The sequence below is a fragment of the Mus musculus genome, chromosome 8, assembly GCF_000001635.26.
Source record: "Mus musculus strain C57BL/6J chromosome 8, GRCm38.p6 C57BL/6J".
Taxonomy (NCBI): Eukaryota; Metazoa; Chordata; class Mammalia; order Rodentia; family Muridae; genus Mus; species Mus musculus.
In genome coordinates, this window is record NC_000074.6 from 32838570 (window position 1) to 32856569 (window position 18000).

The following is an 18000-nucleotide window of genomic DNA, read 5'->3' on the forward strand; positions in this document are numbered from 1 at the left end:
TACGTGGGACACTCTCTAGATGGTCTTTCCTTCAGTTTCTGCTCTACACTTTATCTCCATATTTGCTTAATAAATCTTATGAGTTACTGCAGGAATAATATAAACTGCAAAGAGTTATAACCATGAGTACTACTAATATAGTATTCTTTTTTATTTTTTTATTATGTATTTATTTCATTTACATTTCCAATGCTATCCCAAAAGTTCCCAACCTGCTCCCCCACCCACTCCCCCACCCACCCACTCCCACTTCTTGGCCCTGGCTTTCCCCTGTACTGAGGCAGATTAAGTTTGCACGACCAATGGACCTCTCTTTCCACTAATGGCCAACTAGGCCATCTTCTGATACATATGCAGCTAGAGTCAAGAGCTCCGGGATACTAGTTCATTCATAATGTTGTTCTGCCTATAGGGTTGCAGATCCCTTTAGCTCCTTGGGTACTTTCTCTAGCTCCTCCATTGGGGGCCCTGTGACCCATCTAATAGCTGACTGTGAACATCCACTTCTGTGTTTGCTAGGCCCCGGCATAGTCTCACAAGAGACAGCTATATCTGGGTCCTTTCAGCAAAACCTTGCTAGTGTATGCAATGGTGTCAGCGTTTGGAAGCTGATTATGGGATGGATCCCCAGATATGGCAGTCTTTAGATGGTCCATCCTTTCATCTCAGCTCCAAACTGTGTCTCTGTAACTCCTTCCATGGGTGTTTTGTTCCCAATTCTAAGAAGGGACAAAGTGTCCACATTTTGGTCTTCGTTCTTTTTGAGTTTCATGTGTTTAGCAAATTGTATCTTATATCTTGGGTATTCTAAGTTTCTGGGCCAGGTGGTGGTGGCGCACGCCTTTAATCCCAGCACTTTGGAGGCAGAGGCAGACAGATTTCTGAGTTTGAGGCCATCCTGGTCTACAGTGTGAGTTCCAGGACAGCCAGGGCTACACCGAGAAACCCTGTCTCGAAACAAACAAACAAACAAACAAATAAACAAAGAGCAATGTAGTATTCTTAACAAAACACACTAAAATAATTATTCCTAGGAATAGGCACATAGCTCTGTCAGCAAAATGATTTCCTTGCAAGCAAGAAGATATGAGTTACATCTCCAGAACCTATGTTTGAGAGAAAGAAAAAAAAAAGGTGAGGGTGGGGTAGGTAGTATGTGCTTATAATTCCAACTTTGGAGAAGTTGCCAGAGACAGAGATCTCAGGGGCTTTCTGGCCAGCCAGCCCCACCTTCCTTGGCAGGCTCTGCATCGTAGAGGACGGCTTAGTTGGTCATCAATGTGAGGGAGAGGCCCTTGGTCCTGTGAAGGCTCTATGCCCCAGTGTAGGGGAATGCCAGGGCCAAGAAGTAGGAGTGAGTGGGTTGGTGAGCAGGGAGAGTAGGGAGGGGATAGGTGGTTTTCAGAGGGGAAACCAGGAAAGAGGATAACATTTGAAATGTAAATAAAGAAATATCTAATACAAAATACAAAAAAAAAAAAATCAAAGGAAATAACACCTGAGGAAAGCACTCAAAGCCTACTTCTGCCACCCACATCCATGCTTGACCCTGAATGTGCGTGTTTGTGTGTGTGTGTGTGTGTGTGTGTGTGTGTGTTGGTGTAATTTATGTTTGTGTAGGTATGTATGTGCATCACACACACAAATGCACACATAAAATAACAAGGTCTATATATGTAGAATAGGAAAAATTAGTAATTTGCAAGTTGTCTTTGCTCAAAGTGACTGACACTAAAATTGCTTAACATAGGTCACAACAGACCTGTCAAAAATAAATTTGGGAATATAAAATACAAATAATGGGTTTAGACTTAAAAATGGGTAAGGATGTAAAGAGTAAAGCATATATCTAAAATATAAGCCAAAGCAAACAGGCAAAATGAAGCACTTAAATTCAGGGGTCACAAAGGTGTTTATGAAGCATCGGTTCATGGGATGCTAATAAGTGTTCAGGCAGGGGAAAAATAGGTCAAGGCACGTTAACCGGTTTCTTCATGCAGGACATCTCAGAGACTTTTCAAATGCTGCTGTGACTTATGAATCAGGGGTTAGGGTGAAAAAGGGCACATTGTAAGTATGCATTAAGTATGTAGCCTTTCCTGTGCCAACTGACCATGGAACCCTTATTCCAGGCAAAAACATAACCCAAATGGAAAAATGTTGCCCTGTGAGCTAGTGGGGTCAGGTGACATTCATAAAAGACTTTAAAGAGTTCAAAAGTTGTTAAATATATAAATATACATGTAACCAGTTAAAAGGTTTTTCTAGTTGATTTTAAATGTGTGTGTGTGTGTATGTATGTCTGTGTGTGTGTGTGTGTGTGTGTGTGTGTGTGTGTGTGTGTGTGTGTGTGTGTGTGTATAATCATCTTTGGCAGAAAGCTAACCAAAAATTTAGATGAACTAACAAAAAAGACCACATAGATGAATCCAAGGTAAAAATGTAGAAAGTCAGAATGCTACATTATATAAACATGGTAGTTAGACACAAATTCTTCTTTGCAATAAGACATCCAAGTACCTTCAGTCTGAGAAAAATAAATGCAAAGGATGCATCAGGCCTAACTAAAAAATATAAAATCTGTCGGACTGGAGTGGTACCCAACCTGCTGAGGATGAACTTGAGAATAATTAAGAATGTGAAGGCAAAGTTATAAAATCACACAAAGACTCAAATACTGGCTTCTACAAGAATGTTGAACATTTCTCAATAACCTAAAGTTCAGCATGGCTTCTTAGGAAGTATCACACACATGGACGTCATCTCTGATCAACAGTAGACTGGCATTGGAGCAGCCTAAGTCTCAGAAAATAAATGTGATCGAGAAAGTTATAGAGCCCAGCAGACTCTGTATTGGTGTCCATAAATTGTATGTTTATGGGTAGATGATCATTAAATATAGACATAGGTAAGTATAAAACATAGAAGTATTTTGGCTTGGTAAATAAATAGAAACAGTGATTTACTGTATTCTGTGTTGCTAGAGTATGATAACTGAGTAATTTATAAAGAAAATAAATTTAGCTATGAATGAGGGACTCATACCTATAGACCCATGACTTGGGAGGCTGAGACATTAAGAACGTGAGTTCAAGGCCATCCTGAGCTATGTAGTAAGACCCTGTCTTAAATGAAGTTAAAGTTGAATAAGAAAGGCGTGAGGAAAGGGAAAGAAGAGAGTAGGAAATTTATTTCTCTCAATTCTAGAGGCTACGGGATACAGTAAGAGCCTTCTAGCCAGAAGAGCACCTTAACTTATAAATCCCCTATCCCCCCCACACACACACACACCCTTCTCTAGTGGTGAGAGCTGACCATCTTATAAAGCCACAAGTCCCCTCATGGGGTACATGTCTCCATAACCCGATTTACTCCTAACTTCCTTCCAAAGGCTCCACCTCTGAATTTCATCTTTAATTAAATTTAGGACTTGACTTTCTAGTATGTGGACTATTGGAGCATACATTCATGTCATACCAGGCAGATTATTTGGAATGCTTACTTGGAATTTCAACATGCATTCAGATATCATTAAACAAAAGCTTTCAATATTAAATTCCTATCAAAAGAGATTTTCTGGCCCAGATAGAAAACTGGTTTGCTTGCAGAAAACAAAATACCTAAGCAAAATTTCAAACATTGTTTATCTAGGGATTTCAGTGTGGAAATTAGTCTCATTTTTTTTCTTACTTTGTCTTTTTATTCAAAATAGACACTTCTCTCATACAATACATCCCAACCACACTTTTCCCTGCCTCTACCCCTCCAAACTCTCCACCTTCCCTCTCCTCCAAATCCACCGTCCTCCCCTTTCTCTTCGGAAAGGAGCAGGCCTTGACCACTGTAAATGGAGCACAGCAGACATGTAGGTTTAGGACTGACTAATGAAATGCCAGGACGCCAGGCATAAGCAATGAAAGGTTACCAAGCACTGAACAGGTAATGGCAAGCTTTCATACATCCCTTTAGCCTGGAAAGCCTCCTCTCATGGATGCCAACCCACGTTAGACATCTTACTAAACCGTGCCATCTGCGGCATCTCCTTTATTCCTCTCAGCCTTCTACAGAACTAATTGCTATTCCAATCTGCAAAGTATCAGATTTGAAAAAAAAAATCTTTAAAGAGAAATGTGGGTAGCAAGATGGCTCAGTGGGTAGCGGGGCTTCCTGCCAAGCTTGACTGACTGTGATCTCCAGAATCCCTGTGGTGGAAAGAGAGAACTGTCTCCTGCAAGTTGTCCTCTGACCTCCACAGGAGTCATGGTGCATATACGCACGCACACACACACCCCTACACACACATAAATAAAGTGTAATTTTTAAATTCCCTAAACTATCTTTGCTGACGGTACATAAGGAGCAACAAGTAGCTGCTACTAAGCAACAGTTACCATTTGAAACCTGCCTGCTGAGCCAAAGAGCTTTAACCACTGCAGCCCTAGTTCTTCTTTTTTTAATTTTTTATTGGTTATTTTATTTATTTAAATTCCAAATGTTATCTCCCTTCCTATTTCCCCTCCCTCCGCAAACCCCCTATCCCCCCCCACACACACACCCACCCTTCTACTAGAGTGCTCTCCGACCCACCTACCCACTCTTGCCTCACTGCCCTAGCATTCCCTTATGCTGGGGCATCAAGCCTTCTCAGGACCAAGGGCCTCCCCTCTCATTGATGCCAGCTAAGGCCATCCTCTGCCACTTATACACCTGGAGCCATGGGTCCCTCCACGTGTATTCAAACTATAGTGTACTCACATAAAAATAAACAAATACATCTTATAGGCTGGAGTGATGGCTCAGTGGTTAGGAGCAGCCCTAGTTCTTAAATATGAGCATGCATCAAAGTCTCATGGAAAGTCTATAGATGCAGATCTTTCTGTGTCCAAGTCCCCACCATTTCTGATTAAATGGGTCTGGCTGGGGCTCTCATTTGCATTTTGAACCAGTTGCTGGTGCTGTAATTGGTTCAAAGGTCTAGGGCCATTATCCTATACCAAATGGACTAAGCTACAGGTGAGGAACAAGAAGATCCCAGTAAGAGTATCCTGTAGGCTCTGGACAGGAGCTCATCTTGGTGACTGAGTCAGCATGAACGAAAAAAAAAGAGGAATGAAGGATTACTGGCTGGATCTGTGTCAACTTGACACAAACTAGAGTCATCAAGGAAGGACCCTCAGTTGAAGAAATGACTCTATGACATCCACCTGTAGGGCATTTTCTCAGTGATCAACAGGATAAGGGCCCAGCCCATTGTGAATGGGCCATTCCTGGGCCAGGGATCCTGGGTTCTATAAGAAAGCAGACTGAGCAAGCCATGGATAGCAAACCAGTAAGCAGCATCCCTCCATGGTCTTTGCATCAACTTCTGCCTCCTGGTGCTGTTTGCATTCCTTCCCGGACTTCCTTTCCTGGTGAACCTGGAAGTCTAAGTTGAATAAGCCCTTTTCTCCCCAACTTGGTTTTGGTCATGGTGCTTCATCACAGCAATCATAAACAAAGCACTGGAGATGCAACTGATCTCACAAAAGTTTTCTTATGAGTATTTTCTACCATGAAGAAGCAAGCATCTCTTGTCAGTCAAGTAGCCTAAAACTGTACACAAAAGTTGGAACACAGTATAGTTAGAAGCAGAGGGATGATCCTCATGCTCGGCTCTCCCAGCAGTTTTACCTACTAGCCACGTGACCCCCACACTGCACATTCTGATCAGAGATGGGAGCCTGAGAAGAAAAGGTGTTCTAAAACGTGAGACTGCATCATGGTCTCTTCCATTTCATATGCTTATATATGAGTCCTAAGTCTAAAAGAATACGCCACAATTTGTTTCCTTAAAATTCAAAAACATCTTTAATACTTTGGAGAAGGCAGATGGTGCTATAGAAAAGGCACAAAATTTAGTGTCAAAAGTTCTGTATTTGGAAATAAATTACTTTTGACAAGTCATTCAGGGCCTCCATGAAAGAAAAGTAGTTCTTCTTGGAGACATAAGAATCAAGCAAACTTGTAAAAAGAGCATGCTCATTTGGGGATTATGCAGTGTGACTACTGCTTTTAATGATACAGCTGGTATGAAGTGGTATTAGTCATGAAAGCATATTTGGGTTACCACATGCAATAATGCATGCCATTTTGCTTATAAACAAGAGTTCCCATCCAGGCTGAAGGATGTAAATCCTTGAGGCATTAGTGAAACTGGGTCTTGACACTGCTCTGCAACTCAGCTCAACTGAGCCAGTACAGAGCTGAAAGGGAAAGAAAACCATTTAGGATTTAGGCAAAGACTGGGATGACTCATCAAGGTTGGATGAACGCATCAAGTCCACCAGCCTTTAGCAAAGCCTGACGCCTGCCTACGCATACTCTGACCAGTATTTTCACAAGTGAAATCTCGAAGGCAGAAATGTTTCTTTCTTTTAATGGAGGCATTCTTGATTGTGCACCACTAGTCTGAAATCCAATTCTAAAACAGTGGCAGGCAAAGCTAGAGCCAGTGAGATGTTTCAGCAGGTGAAAGGGCCTGGCTCTAAGTCCAATGACCTGAGTCTTACATGGTAGAAGGACAGAAGTGACTCCTGAAAGTTGACTTAGGACATCCATAGGTACATGAAAACATGTGCATGTACACATGTATGAACATAGGCAAGCACACATAATAAATATATTAAAATATAATTTAAAATAAATTGTGCTTTGTCTGTGGAGTCTTGGGTATAGGCTCTGAAACCAGAAAGACAGCATGCAAGAGAAACACTGACACTCTCCTTTATCTTCTGAAAAGCAGATGCTAAGAAGAATGCAGAAGGAACAAGTCCATTGCAGGACAGTGTGGATGGTGGTTTTACAGTCTTCAGGACCTGCAGATAATTGCGCCCAGGTTTTAATTAGAATATCTTTAGTTTACAGACTCTGAATACAAAACAGTAATCCATTTAAACAAGGCACCATATATTGTCATTGGCTACCCACTATAAACAAAGCCCAGACAATCTTAGATACATTTCAAAAAGCAACAGATATCAAGATAGGGATCCTGGAGTAGAACATTAAGAGATCATCAGTAAACAAACCTAAGCCAGGTTTCATTAAAATGAAAAATGTTATGTTCCAAAGGAAATCATTAGGAAAGTGAAAAGAATGGACCATGGTGCTATACACCTGAAACTACAGAGCCTGCAAGACTGAGGGAAGAGAACCCACAGCTCAAGGCCCACTTTTGTCTAATGAGATCGTGTATCATAAAAGAAAGAAAGGAAAAGGGGAACGTGGAGAAAGAAGGAGTAGGGGACTAAAGGATGAGGAGAAGAAAAGAAAAAGTGGGGGAACAAAAATTTAAAAAAAAACATAAGCTATGATTCTGCATTTTGGTTGTTTGTGATTTTCTGTATCAGTCACCATCTGTTGCATAAAGAAGTTCCCAAGATGAGGGGTGAGGACTACACTTATCTGTGGGAGTGGGGACAAATGTTTACAGATTGTTGCTAAGGATCATGCTGGTTTAATAAACTAGTGGTTGTAGATTCTCCCCCAGTAACCATGACTTCCCAAAACTGAGTAGTTAGCTAGGCTTCTACCACCAGGCATAGTTTTTTTCCCCCCTTGTTGGGTAGGTGATGAGAGAAAAATAACTAAAAGTCACAGACCTATAAGTGACGGTATCCTACAACAGGTATTGGCAGGGACGAAGAAAACCTTACAAGCTTTACACATCACGGGAACTGTGACATTTGAAGCTGTCACTTGGAAACAGTGAGTCACCTGTGGTGGAGTAATTCTGGTCCTGGCTAACCACAAAAGTGAAATCAAAATCTTTCCCTACAAATCCTGCCTACATTAGCTAACAAAAGTCACAAGAATACAAGTGTTTGCTAAAACGATAATCCATACAGCATCGTTTCTCAGGCAATTCTGCTTTCCATGCTCTGTATTTCTTTAAACCAAAGGAGCCTACAAGCTAAAGTCCTGTAAGTCCAGCCTATTTACTGACACAGAAGAGTCAGAGTGGGGATGTGCCCTGGAGAAACTTTCCTCCAGAACTGATGGAGATGAGCTGCTTAATCACTTAAAGAGCTATGCCTGCTCTCAGAAAGAAATTAACCCAGAGCTACCTGAGGAGGCCAATGAGATGAGTCATCGTTACCGTTAAACTACCTTTTATTGCTGGTATGTTCTTTTTAATTACTACACTTTCCCTCACAAACCTACCTTCTTCCAGAAGGTACCAAAATCATTCGACAAGAAGGAGGTAGAAGAAAGAGAAGGATGAAAGAAGGAAAGAAGGAAAGGAGGAGGAAAAGGAGGAGGAGGAGAGGGAGGAGCAGGGAAGAAAAAGAGGAGGAGGGGAGGAAGATAAGAAAAAGGAGGAGAAGGAGGAAGGGGGAGGAGGAGAGGGAAGGAGGAAAGGGGAAGAGGAGGGGGTGGAGAAGGGAGGAGGAGGTGGAGGAGGAGGGGGAAGAGGAGGGGGAGGAGGAGAAGATGGTGGCAGCTACGCTGTGGTGGCTTCTACAGAAGCAACAGCAGCATTCTTCCGAGTCACTGAGCATTAGGTCATCGCTATCACTGAAGACATGGAACTTCCATGTTACAAGAAGCATTAGGTCATCGCTATCACTGAAGACATGGAACTTCCATGTTACAAGTCACACTTTCCTGGGTATCTGGTCTTAATACATGGGTCCTACAATAATAAGTCAGTAGACAAAGCTCTTGTCCAGAACCTCAGAAAACCTATGTTTAAATCTGCTTGATTGCTGTTTCGTGGGAACCTTTTGTGCACAGCTTCAGGGAAGTTGTCTGCAGTCTGCCTTTTCAAATGAGCCTGACAGTTTTTTAAATGAGATAAACAATGCATGCTGATGCCAAAACTTCCTGCTTCCTAGACCAGTGTCACCTCCCAGTTCACCTGCTATCAGGCTGGTATCTGACAGGCTGTGGTTGAAGGAAGAATGCTAAGTGGCTCTTCTCCCAAACAGTGGTATTTTGGCTTACAGAGGTAAGAGATATTCTCAGTACTATCCTACCTAACATTCCTGACTTGTGCTAGGGAAGGGAAAGAATCTGGGGGTAGACATTTCTCAAACTGACAACTAAAAAGGGTTTAAGATGAGCAGATCCAAATAGACAGGAAGCACAATGACAGCGAGACCGCTCCAATGGTGACATTTAACGCAGCCTCATATCCAACATCCTATGAAACTCAACCTGTTGGCTCTCTTCCTCTGCTTTGTCGTCATTCTGCTAGCTCTTTGTTATTTTTGATGGATCGTGAGAGACCAAATGTGTCCTGAGAACAATTCTATTTTCTGCTGCTGAGAGAATCAGGAAGCCACCTCCATCTGTAGATGACACTGATTTCCAGTCTCCTATACAATGAAAAACAGACTAGGCACCCCTCATCCCCTGCATTTCCCACAGCTTTTCATATAGTGCCCCCTCTGCTTTGTTCTTGATGCCATTCAAAACTATTTCTTGAAGTTGGAGAGAAGGCTTAGTAGTTAAGGGAATAGGAAGATGGCTTGGTGGTTAAGATCATGGACTGCTCTTAGAGGGGAAGGGGGATTCCCAGCATACATGTCTGGCAGCATACAACCATCTCTAACTATAGGTCCAAGGGGTGTGCCACCCTCTTCTCTCTTTCTCTCTCTCTCTCTCTCTCTCTCTCTCTCTCTCTCTCTCTCTCTCTCTCTCTCTCTCTCACACACACACACACACACACACACACACACACACACACACACACACATTAGATGACAGATAGATGATAGATAGATAGACAGACAGAGGGTAGGTAGGTATGTATGTAGGTATGTACATACCTATGTACATACATAGGTAGATACATAGATAAAAATAAATATCTCTTAAAATAATTTCTTGATCAAGGGCACCAAAACATAATTAATTCTAAATCACTATCTAGGCAAAACCTAGACTTAAGTTGTTTCTCACGTCTATTTTAGAGGGAAGTAAGAATGGAACCAAGAGTTAGTTAGCCGAAGTACAGAGGACTCCTTTAGAAATGAATCTGTCAAAAAACAAAAACTTGTTACTACAATAAACATGCTTATGAGCATCCGCCTAACTGTGCCAGCGCTCCCACATAGTGAATGAAATCCAATTTACACCCTAAGTTTCTGGACAATACCAGGGTAGCTGTGCAGTGGTATTTTAAACAAATAAAATAAGTAAATACAAAATGTGTTCACTTTAATTTCCCCCTGATGTCCTGTCATTCTATTCATTTCACTGTTCGCTAGGGTGCTAAGATTCTCTAAAGGCTTCACCCCCAAAATTCACATGCAAAAATCAATGAATGGTATTACCAAACTACCAGGTATGCAATGCCTGTCTAACAAAGAAAAAGATGGTGAAAACATAAAACCCTTGTCTACCTGGTGTTTTGTGACCCTTGTCTACATTGTCCTCAAGTAGTAGTCCTACTTGTCAGTATCAGGTGACACTAAAGAAATGTACCATCTGACAAATTTGATACATATTTATGTGAAAGTCACATTTAGGATCTCCTTCATTTTTATAAAATAAGTAAGGAATGACAATCATGGTGATATATTTATAGTCTACTTATTGTTTGTGCATGTATGTGTGTGTGTGTTTATGGGAGTGGCATGTATGTGGTGTGTTTATGTATGCATGTCTATATAGGGGGTGTTTTGTGTATATGGTATATTTATGTATGTATATGTATAAGGTGTTGTGTGTATATGGGGTGGTTGTGTGTGCATGCATGAGAGTGTATGCACATGTAAGCATGTGCCTGAGGAGGTGTGTGTGTGTGTGTGTGTGTGTGTATGTATACATGTGGGGTTATTGTATGTGTGCTATGTATAAGGTGTATAAGTGTACACTCATGCATGTGTGCCTGTGGGTGTATGTGTATGTGTGCATGTATGTGAGAGGTATGTGAGAGGTATGTGAGGGAGTATCATGGGAGCTGGAGGTTATGTGTACATGTCTGTGCATGCATGTGCATGTGTGGGGTGAGTGTTTTACTGGAGATTGAACCCAGAGCCTCTTATGTACTGGCCAAGCATTCTACCTCCAGCTTACATTTCCATCCCTCATACCTTTTCATTTTGAGACAAGGTCACACTAAAACACGCAGGCTAGCGTTGAATTCATTTTGTAACTCAGGAAGCCTTGAATTTACAATCTTCCTGCCTCAGCGTCCTCGGGGGTTAAAACCAAGCCTTTGTAACCTGGCCTAGCTTTTACCTGATATCAGACTTACAGGTAATAGAATGGAAAAGAATGCCTATTTTAAAATGCGCCAGTGGCAATGTATGACTCATTAATAACTTTTGATAGTAGAGAGACTGACTGACTGGTGCAGGAAAAGAAAACAAGACAAAGGAAAGCCTGCAGCCTAGGAGCCCTGTGAGTGGATAGGGACTGGACCAGACTTCCCTGCGAACAGAGCCAAGTGAACGAAACTGAACCTCGGGAGGAGCATGACTCAGTGAGAACTCAGTTCTGACTGTGTGGCTTCAAAGTGGTCTCTGGAGAGAAATAGCGTGCAAAGAGTTCCCATGGCTTGTAGAACTTTAAGAGATGAAGTCATACACTGGCTTAGAAGAGAGTGGCAGGATCAAAGGAAATTGGGAACTTCATCTCAAGAAGAAAGCAGGACAAAATCTTACTCTTGAATGTCTTTGTGTATCTGATATCAGATTCATCATTTGTACACAGGTGACGCAAAGGCTTCTTCTCCACGTATGAGCTTTGTTCTACAAACGCTGGTGACACTTATTCATACTTCCAACAATCACTGACTCCTTCTACACCCCACTTCACACCAGGAACCACGTATACAATGTTGTATCCTTGTCATAATAGCTTACAGGCCTCCACCTCTACCTTTGTCTTCCTCTAGCACTTAAGCATTCCAATATCAAATGCCCTATTGATAATTTTCTAACTACATACTTCTGTAAATGGCATAGTACTGTAATGCCAGGGAAATGTTAGTCGTCCCCCCAAAAAACAGACAAAAGCCAATCTGATGTAACTTACATCAATCAGGGTGTTTATTCTATTTGAGCTAGCTCAGGCCCCCAACACACCACCATCACGAAGGATGGTCTTGGTAGTGGGGGAGCCCCAGATGTCTATCAGAGCAAGGCTTTAGTATGTGTGCAAGCATCTAATTGGAAAGCTACTGTGGACTGTAACATAATTGCCTGGTGCTGGGAGTCATATCATAAACTTAACTTCTGCTCACCTCTGTATTGATGCTCATTTGGCCAGGGGTGGGCTTGTAACCTGGGGGTACAGGTCTGTTAGGGTAATAACCTGGAGACACTAGTCTTGTTGAGGGTGTAACCTGAAGATGCTGGTCTTGTTGGGGATTAGCCTAGAGACTAGGTTTTGTTGGAGGGGCAACTTGGAAACTAATGCTAGGTACCAGCCTGTTAGTTGGCCTAAGTTTAAACTTAGGTTAGGTTGTCTAAAATGGAGTCTGAACTTAAAAGATTTGGCATCTCAGTACTTTCTTACTCATTAAGCTTTGCAGTAAATTAAAATTTGACTCAGTCTTCTAAATATTGTTTCTAGTAAACTATTCTGCCCAACAAGAGTATCTACAATAAACTCCTCTCCCTCCCTCCCTCCCTCCCTCCTCCCTCCTCCCTCCTCCCTCCTCCCTCCTCCCTCCTCCCTCCTCCCTCCTCCCTCCTCCCTCCTCCCTCTCCCTCTCCCTCTCCCAAAATACCTGGGGATATATAAGGAAGATCAGTTAGCATTAGGCATTTCTGTGACTACAGAAAGCAAACCTATAGCCCCTTTGACCACTGAGAAAATATGAAATTGAAATAAATTTTGGGTATTGCTCATCTGGGATCTATCTGAACTAATGATTCAAGAACAATAACCTCCACAGCCAATATCCTAGTCCACTACATTCCCTTAATTTCAAAAAGAATATAAGTAATTCATTGCATCATCTCCCATGACCTGTACGTAGAAAAATGTCAAATATCCCCATAGAAATTCCTCATAAGTATCAGTGCTCCATATTATGACCTTGAAATGGGATCATGTTCTCAATTGATAAATCAGAAATTAATATGATATATAACTGTTAACTCCATCGTTTTACCATTTTCACATCTATGTTGATGAACTGATACCTCACAGTTTTAATTCCTCCCAGCCCACCCCCTCTCACTCTCAGCCACCTAAATCTAAAAGGCTCCGCCATCCCCTTTGCAGTAGCTTAGTCAACTGGCCTTCCTTTGCTGCTCTAGAGCCAGTTTGTGCTACAGTTCACAATTAATGCCATCATTAAAGCCCTTTGGAAAGGCTCTTGTTTCAATCCTTGGTGGTTTATTTTCCAGATGAGGTGGTTCTCCCATAGAAACACAGTAGGAGGGTACCTTTAAAAAACTGTATTTCAATTGCTAACAATGTGGCTGCATCCTAAATGGCAAAAGGAAGATAAGAAAATTATCCAAGGCCCCAGAGGTGACATGAGAGGTGAAACGGAAATTCCTTTCAGCTGCGTTCATGCCCGGCTGCTGCTCCTGCAAGGGCGGAAGCTCGTTTGAAAATGGAGCAAATTAGCAAAATTAAACAGATGGGAGCCGTGGGTCATATCTCACTACCTCATTAATGCATCCAGGATAAATGCAATGTAATGAAACAAAGGCACAGGAATTGAAAAGTTAAATAAAAGAAGCCTGAGCCTTTCCACGCTGACCAATAAAAGAGACAATGAATAACACTGATTGTATTGATCATTCATTTTCAGATGCAGATCCTAACTGGAAACACTTCCACCATGCCTTTTAGAATATTTCTTCCACAGACCACCCTCTAAGAGATGTCAACTTTAGGGTGGCTGACCCCACTCTGCCTGGAATTGGCAGTGGTAAGTAACTTCAATCTCAGTTCTTATCCCGTTCACCTTCCCTAACACTCCAGCCTTCTTTTGCTCCAAATCACTTGACTTTCACCCAGCTGATCTGCTTTCCCTCCTGACACAACGTGCTTGCGTTGTTCCTGAAGCCTATTCCTTTGCTCAGAATGCCATGGAGCAAGTGGTGTGGGTAAAGGCGGAGTTAGGAGCCAGAGGGCCCAGGCTTAAGATCCAGCCAAGAACTGATACTGTTAGTGGCTAAGGATACTTGAATCTCTGACTTATAATTTCTGAGCCGTGTTAAAAGTACATGCTCGATTGCTTCTCCAGAACTGTAGGCGGCTCCATCACTGGTACATAAAATAAACAGCCCCAAGACCAACTCACATCCCTTTTACCATCTACACTTTAAAACCCAGTGTCACCTCCCTCAAAAGCCACTTTTGATCCCTCCAGGTGTGAGTGAGTTCGATGTCCCTGAGAACATGATTGTTTGTCTGCATCCTAGGCCTTATTTCCCATTTTCCAAAAATAATCTTAGGGCATAGCTATGTATAGAGACCCCTGCCCCACAATTGGACTACAAACCTAAAGACACTTGACCATGCTTTCTGCTCATTTACCCACAACAGTATCAAACACTGGTTTTGTGACCTTGACTACTTAATAACTGAATTGTGTTTTTCCAGCTGTCTATGCCGTTCTTCTTTTCCTCAGCAACAGGAGTTAGGAATTGCTACTCTGACTTTGAAGATAGATAGCTATTGCCTGCTCACTCCACTTCATCGTCCATTGAGATTTCTTTAACTTGGCACAAGGAATGTAGTAAAAACTTATAAGGCGACCTTGTCACAAGAAACCCAGCCCTTCCGCTCGACTCGAGACTCGAGCCCCGGGCTACCTTGCCAGCAGAGTCTTGCCCAACACCCGCAAGGGCCCACACGGGACTCCCCACGGGACCCTAAGACCTCTGGTGAGTGGAACACAACGCCTGCCCCAATCCAATCGCGCGGAACCTGAGACTGCGGTACATAGGGAAGCAGGCTACCCGGGCCTGATCTGGGGCACAAGTCCCTACCGCTCGACTCGAGACTCGAGCCCCGGGCTACCTTGCCAGCAGAGTCTTGCCCAACACCCGCAAGGGCCCACACGGAACTCCCCACGGGACCCTAAGACCTCTGGTGAGTGGAACACAGCGCCTGCCCCAATCCAATCGCGCGGAACCTGAGACTGCGGTACATAGGGAAGCAGGCTACCCGGGCCTGATCTGGGGCACAAGTCCCTTCCGCTCGACTCGAGACTCGAGCCCCGGGCTACCTTGCCAGCAGAGTCTTGCCCAACACCCGCGAGGGCCCACAAGGGACTCCCCACAGGACCCTAAGACCTCTGGTGAGTGGAACACAGCGCCTGCCCCAATCCAATCGCGCGGAACCTGAGACTGCGGTACATAGGGAAGCAGGCTACCCGGGCCTGATCTGGGGCACAAACCCTTTCCACTCCACTCGAGCCCCGGGCTACCTTGCCAGCTGAGTCGCCTGACACCCACAAGGGCCCACACAGGATTCCACACGTGATCCTAAGACCTCTAGTGAGTGGAACACAACTTCGGCCAGGAGTCTGGTTTGAACACCAGATATCTGGGTACCTGCCTTGCAAGAAGAGAGCTTGCCTGCAGAGAATACTCTGCCCACTGAAACTAAGGAGAGTGCTACCCTCCAGGTCTGCTCATAGAGGCTAACAGAGTCACCTGAAGAACAAGCTCTTAACAGTGACAACTAAAACAGCTAGCTTCAGAGATTACCAGATGGCGAAAGGCAAACGTAAGAATCCTACTAACAGAAATCAAGACCACTCACCATCATCAGAACGCAGCACTCCCACCCCACCTAGTCCTGGGCACCCCAACACAACCGAAAATCTAGACCCAGATTTAAAAACATTTTTCATGATGATGATAGAGGACATCAAGAAGGACTTTCATAAGTCACTTAAAGAATTACAGGAGAGCACTGCTAAAGAGTTACAGGCCCTTAAAGAAAAGCAGGAAAACACAGCCAAACAGGTGATGGAAATGAACAAAACCATACTAGAACTAAAAGGGGAAGTAGACACAATAAAGAAAACCCAAAGCGAGGCAACGCTGGAGATAGAAACCCTAGGAAAGAGATCTGGAACCATAGATGCGAGCATCAGCAACAGAATACAAGAAATGGAAGAGAGAATCTCAGGTGCAGAAGATTCCATAGAGAACATCGACACAACAGTCAAAGAAAATACAAAATGCAAAAGGATCCTAACTCAAAACATCCAGGTAATCCAGGACACAATGAGAAGACCAAACCTACGGATAATAGGAATTGATGAGAATGAAGATTTTCAACTTAAAGGCCCAGCTAATATTTTCAACAAAATAATAGAAGAAAACTTCCCAAACATAAAAAAAGAGATGCCCATGATCATACAAGAAGCCTACAGAACTCCAAATAGATTGGACCAGAAAAGAAATTCCTCCCAACACATAATAATCAGAACAACAAATGCACTAAACAAAGATAGAATATTAAAAGCAGTAAGGGAAAAAGGTCAAGTAACATATAAAGGAAGGCCTATCAGAATTACACCAGACTTCTCACCAGAGACTATGAAAGCCAGAAGAGCCTGGACAGATGTTATACAGACACTAAGAGAACACAAATGCCAGCCCAGGCTACTATACCCAGCCAAACTCTCAATTACCATAGATGGAGAAACCAAAGTATTCCATGACAAAACCAAATTCACACAATATCTTTCCACGAATCCAGCCCTTCAAAGGATAATAACAGAAAAGAAGCAATACAAGGACGGAAATCACGCCCTAGAACAAACAAGAAGGTAATCCCTCAACAAACCAAAAAGAAGACAGCCACAAGAACAGAATGCCAACTCTAACAACAAAAATAAAAGGGAGCAACAATTACTTTTCCTTAATATCTCTTAATATCAATGGACTCAATTCCCCAATAAAAAGACATAGACTAACAGACTGGCTACACAAACAGGACCCAACATTCTGCTGCTTACAGGAAACCCATCTCAGGGAAAAAGACAGACACTACCTCAGAGTGAAAGGCTGGAAAACAATTTTCCAAGCAAATGGACTGAAGAAACAAGCTGGAGTAGCCATTTTAATATCGGATAAAATCGACTTCCAACCCAAAGTTATCAAAAAAGACAAGGAGGGACACTTCATACTCATCAAAGGTAAAATCCTCCAAGAGGAACTCTCAATTCTGAATATCTACGCACCAAATGCAAGGGCAGCCACATTCATTAGAGACACTTTAGTAAAGCTCAAAGCATACATTGCATCTCACACAATAATAGTGGGAGACTTCAACACACAACTTTCTTCAAAGGACAGATCGTGGAAACAGAAACTAAACAGGGACACAGTGAAACTAACAGAAGTTATGAAACAAATGGACCTGACAGATATCTACAGAACATTTTATCCTAAAACAAAAGGATATACCTTCTTCTCAGCACCTCACGGGACCTTCTCCAAAATTGACCATATAATTGGTCACAAAACAGGCCTCAATAGATACAAAAATATTGAAATTGTCCCATGTATCCTATCAGACCACCATGGCCTAAGACTGATCTTCAATAACAACATAAATAATGGAAAGCCAACATTCACGTGGAAACTGAATAACACTCTTCTCAATGATACCTTGGTCAAGGAAGGAATAAAGAAAGAAATTAAAGACTTTTTAGAGTTTAATGAAAATGAAGCCACAACGTACCCAAACCTATGGGACACAATGAAAGCATTTCTAAGAGGGAAACTCATAGCTCTGAGTGCCTCCAAGAAGAAACGGGAGACAGCACATACTAGCAGCTTGACAACACATCTAAAAGCCCTAGAAAAAAAGGAAGCAAATTCACCCAAGAGGAGTAGACGGCAGGAAATAATCAAACTCAGGGGTGAAATCAACCAAGTGGAAACAAGAAGAACTATTCAAAGAATTAACCAAATGAGGAGTTGGTTCTTTCAGAAAATCAACAAGATAGATAAACCCTTAGCTAGACTCACTAAAGGGCACAGGGACAAAATCCTAATTAACAAAATCAGAAATGAAAAG

At 42.5% G+C, this 18000-nt stretch overlaps 1 protein-coding gene and 1 long non-coding RNA gene across 23 annotated transcripts in view; one reads left to right on the forward strand and one right to left on the reverse strand.

The window, feature by feature from the left end:
• Positions 1 to 18000, reverse strand: part of Nrg1 (neuregulin 1) — a 1084158-nt gene that overhangs the window by 1031118 nt on the left and 35040 nt on the right. The gene's annotated exons all lie outside the window — the stretch shown is intronic.
• The window catches only part of Gm39155, a 119525-nt gene that overhangs the window by 91752 nt on the left and 9773 nt on the right, over positions 1 to 18000 (forward strand). Inside the window, exon 3 of one of the 2 annotated variants that reach the window (XR_003947371.1) lies at positions 13763 to 13882. This is a non-coding gene — a long non-coding RNA (predicted gene, 39155). Of the gene's footprint in view, positions 1 to 13762; positions 14120 to 18000 lie in introns of those variants that run through there. The other variant, XR_870303.3, reaches the window with a different exon arrangement.